A 5013-nucleotide genomic window follows, 5' to 3' on the forward strand; every position below is an offset into this window, starting at 1 on the left:
ATATATATATATATATATATATATATATATATATATATATATATATATATATATATATATATATATATTCTTCATTCTTCCCCATTTTGTTTCTTTTTCTCAAATTCATCTCCTTTTTTTTTCTTCAAATTCCTTTTGTTTTCAAGAATCGATGTCTCTTTTTTTTCATTTCTAGTTTCGAATTACTCATAGGGCATACAAATTAATCCACCTTCAAGATAAAACCTAAAAAAAAGCTCTAAGGCATATGATGTAAGGCTATCAAAAAGGCAATTATGAGGCTCAAATTGGTTCATCCTAGGGGTAAATGTAAAAAGGAAAAAAAAATTTGTGCCCCTAAAATGTTGAAGCTCTAATCATCTAGATAGAACATCAATCATTCTTCCATATTGCATTGCAAAGTCTCAAATAGTCGCAGAGCAAATCCAAGATTCAAGTTACATGAAGGATAACTAACACACATGAAAAGAACACGACTGAAATAACGTGCAATAGTCGAATATGGCTTAAATTCCTTACCAAGGTACTCAAGCTATTATTGTCAGTCGAGTCAATATCAAAGGAGACCATTCTAGCCACAAACCAAATCAGAGAGGCATTTATGCTATCTTTCATGTAATAGATCATCAATTCAGTGCAAGTCGATTCATAACAAAACATTCAAAATAATAGTGTTTCAAAATTCTCACTTGAATTGCCATTCAACTTGGAAATATCAAACTAACCTAAAAAAAGAAAAAACTATCAAAAAGAAACAAAAATGAGCAAAACAACTATATACAATGAATCCCTCCCCCACACGTAAATGGTACAATGTCCACAATGCAATAGTAAGGCACGGAAAGAAAGGGGAGAGGTACTCACAAGATCACACTGAGGAGGGAAAGATGGAGGATTAGGGAACCCTCCAGATTAAATCCAAGTGCTAAAACTCTCCAAGAGCTTAATTATGTCCTTCTACTTGTTGACTCTTAGAGGTAGGACTCTTTTTCATAGAAGCGGATTTGACCTTAGAAGTAGAGCTTGTAGGCACGTTTTTTTGTCGAGCATTTAGAGTCCGCACCATCACAAGATAAATAGGACATTACCAAACCACACTAACGTGTAGATCAAGGAATAAAACAGTGCCCATACACAATATTTTCAATCAAAACCTATGCACTCGACCACTCGAATAAGTCAAACCAGAAAATTACTAGCAGTACGCATTAATGCATCCAACCATTACGCAGCCAACCAAGAACAGTGCGTTCTAACCAATGTCAGCTATTCAATCCCATATACTCTCTAAAGAGGTCCAATCTAGTCTAGCAACAAAAACAAACCCTAATAATTCGAATTGAGGGCTCGAAACTCCCCAAACAATCCAATTCGCAGCAGGTTATTCATGAAAATTTTCAAGCGTCGAGTCAATTAGATAGATGAAATTCGCATCACTTCATCAAATTTCAAGAAGCCAATCCAAGAGAGGAGTAGAGAGCAACGAGTTTAGTCAAGAAGTGCCGCAATTACAGCCATTAAAATTCGAACCTAGTAGTCAAATTTCGACCAAGAACAGAGGAGGCATGTTCGAGAATCAAGAGGCAACAACAATGGTGCGAATCCCACCTTCGATTCTTGGTTCAGTAAGTTTCTCTCTCTTCGATTTTTTTTCTGTTGTTTTATTTTGGTTGTGTTGTCGCTGCGATAGGGGTCGAACTGGGATGGCCCATTTTTTTCGGTTTGTTTGGCTGCGATGGGCTGGGTGTGTTACAGCAAGAGTTGCGAGGCTTTGGCAGTGGGTAGAACTGAACTGCGATGGGTGTGTGCAGTGCATTTTTTTTTATGGGCTTCGTGTAGGACAGGAGGAATTGCAATGGGTTGGCAGTTGCTGGAGACGACCTGCGAAGGGGTGGCAGTTTCCACTGTCCCTGTGGCTCCTATGATCACTTCTTCTTTTTTTATGGGGATTGCGAGTGGGTCGCAGTATGTGGATATGTACCGCGGTGGGTTGGCGGTTTCCACTGAAATTGTCACGCTCATATAGTTCCAGATTCCACCTATACAAACACACACCAAAAAAAACTAGGGAAATTATACACTAAAAAAAAATTAAAAAAAAATAAAAATATCTATATAATAGATTACTAAATCCTATGCCTAATATGTACACTAACTAAACATAAAATACGACATCGCAACGTCTTTTCACTCAGGTTTCTTCCACTGAAACACACTGAGCTAGCAACGTCCGAAGCATCTATAAGAGATCAAAGGCTCAGTTGGCATGTTGTGAGCGACAAGTCCAAGACACTAGGGTCCCCTTACTGACAGAGCACGGCTTTCAAGAGGCAAGCCCGTTACTAGCCGCTTGCACGGAGGAATATAAATCAGGGAACCTCTAAAAAAAATAAGAAAAGTGAAAGAGAAATCTTAGGTTGCCTCCCAAGAAGCGCTAGTTTAAGGTCATCTAGCTTGAACACCTTTTCACGTCACTTTGAATAAGGGTCGGAAAGGGTGTAAACCACCTTCCCTTCAATAGGTTCACCTTCTCGGTAGTGCTTAAGACGTTGTCCATTTATCTTGAAAGAGCCAGTTGCTTCACTCCAAACCTCAACCGAGTCAGACGGAAAAACCTTGAAGATTTTGAATTGAATGGACCAGACCACCTTGAGCGAAGTTTGTCAGGAAAAAGCTTCAATCGAGAGTTGAACAGTAAAACCAACTCTCCTTCATGAAATTCTCGCCTCATGATATGCTTTTCATGCCATCTGGCCTTTTCGTTCGTTCTTTGTACAACCTTGAGTTTTCATAAGCTTCTAACTCTACCTCGGGAGGCGTAGTACTCTCCTTAAATTCTCTGTGTGTCAACACCTCCTTGATAGGCTCAACACTAGGTAATGAATAATGTATTTCCTCTAAGAGCCTCTTGTACACCCTAGTTTCCCAATCCTCTTCATCAGCACTTCCCATGAGGACAGTTTGCAATGAATCATTAAGTTGTCGACTAGCAGCTTTTACCTCTATCACCTCATCTAGAGCATCCACTCTATAATAGTCTCTCCCATAGAAGGAGCTTCCATGGAGTTTGTGAGATTGTACTCCATCTTCTCAGTACCCACTTCAAAGGTAATCTTTCCATTCTTCATGTCAATGATGGCTCCAGCAGTGGCGGAAAGGTTCCCAAGAATGATAGGGACTTGCGCATCTTCCTCCATCTCCATTACTACAAAGTCACATGGAATGAAAAACTTCCCAACACGGAGGGAACATCTTCAAGGATACCAAGTGGATCTTTACAGTTCTATCTGCTAATTGTAAGGAGATCGTGTGGTTTTGGTTCACCCATTTGAAGCTTCTTGCAAATTGACAAGGCATTAGACTAACACTTGCCCCAAGATCACAAAGCGCCTTTTTTATTTCAATATCCCAAGCTTCACAGGAATAGAGTAGCTACCCGGATCCCTACTTCTTAGGAAGCTTATTTGCAAAATAGCACTACATTCTGTAAGTGAAACATTGCATTTTCCTCGATCTTCCGCTTGTTTGAGAGCATGTCTTTCAGAAATTTTGTATAAGAGGGCATCTCAGAGATAGCATCCAAGAATGGTATGTTTATGTGCAGCTTCTTCAGTATATCAAGGAACTTCCCATATTTCTTCTCTAATTTTGCACGGGCCAACTTTTGGGAATGGAACTGGTGGCGTGTATGGTCGAATAGGGGGAGGAGTAGGTTCCTTCTTCTCTTCTTCGACAATCTCGTTCTTTACCACTTTCTCAGTTTGAACCATCTCTTCCACAGTCCTTTTTGATGGCTCCTTCAAAGGATGATCTTGTAGTCTTTTCCGTTCCTAAAATCACAGCATTGATATGACCCTTAGATGGTTGTTCACTATTACCTGGAAAATGACCAGAAGCTTTTGATAATTGGCCCACCTGATGTGCAAGTTGGCTTATTTGACTTTCCAAGAGCTTGTTCTGAGCTTGAATTTGTTGAATTGCGGTTATCAGTCTTCTCATTTTCCTTACCTTGTTGAGCCATGAATTCAGTTTGTTGGGCTAAAAGGTTCTCCATCATAATCTCCAAGTTGCTCTTCTGTTGAATTGGAGGAGGTTGCTGATTAACACCTTGATTGACATGATGATTGAATGGTGCTCTAGCTTGAAAACCTGGTGGTGCATTAAAGTTGTTGCGAGGTGGAGGAAGTGGATTGAGTTGTGCTTGAGTGTTCTTGTATGAGAATGCAGGATTGTGCTTCCATCCCTCATTGTATGTGTTAGAATAAGGATCATATGACCGCTTTGGATTGGAATTATAAAGAGCATTGGCTTGCTCAATTGTCATCCCATCATTGTTGATTTGACATTCAGTAGCAGCATGTCCTTGTACTCCACACATCTGACATGCGACCATCATAGATTAACCAGCTTGGAGTCGATCAAACTTTTGAGATAGTGCCTGCACAGTATTAGTCAAAGTAGTTCGCACATCAACATCATATTTACCTCCCTTCTTAGCACGATTGCGACCATTTGGATGGTATTGGCCGCCATCTTCTCAATCAACTCCTTTACTTCGATTGGATTCTTAGTCATAAGGGAACCGCCTGAAGCAGCATCAATGTAGATACGAAACTCATGTGTCAAACCATTGTAGAAAGTCTGTATCAACATCCACTAGGAATCCCGTGATGAGGACATTGTCTTTGCAAACGTAGAAACCTTCTCCATGCTTCATACAATGATTCGTCGTCATGTTGCTCAAAGGTTGCTAACTCATTCCTCAGCTTCGCGGTCTTTTCTTGCCCCAAAAACTTCACCAAGAATGCTTTGGCAAGTTTCCCCCATGTATAAAAGTTTGAACCTTCATCTCTCAACCACTCCTTTGCCTATTCGAAGAGGAAAAGGAAAAAGGCATAGTCGAATTGCATCCTCACTCACATTGTTGATTTTTACTATGTTGCATTTCTCCAAGAAACTAGCAATGTGACTCACAGGGCATTCATTGGGTAACCCTGCAAATGAATCGTTGGA

At 40.1% G+C, this 5013-nt stretch overlaps 1 non-coding gene across 1 annotated transcript; it reads left to right on the plus strand.

Annotated features, from left to right (window-relative positions):
- Positions 1-4662: 4662 nt before the first annotated feature.
- LOC125496120 (small nucleolar RNA R71) lies at positions 4663-4769 on the plus strand. Its single transcript, XR_007272822.1, has one exon. It is a non-coding gene; the product is annotated as a small nucleolar RNA R71 (small nucleolar RNA).
- Positions 4770-5013: the final 244 nt, after the last annotated feature.

The sequence above is a fragment of the Beta vulgaris genome, chromosome 3, assembly GCF_026745355.1.
Source record: "Beta vulgaris subsp. vulgaris cultivar EL10 chromosome 3, EL10.2, whole genome shotgun sequence".
NCBI lineage: Eukaryota > Viridiplantae > Streptophyta > Magnoliopsida > Caryophyllales > Amaranthaceae > Beta > Beta vulgaris.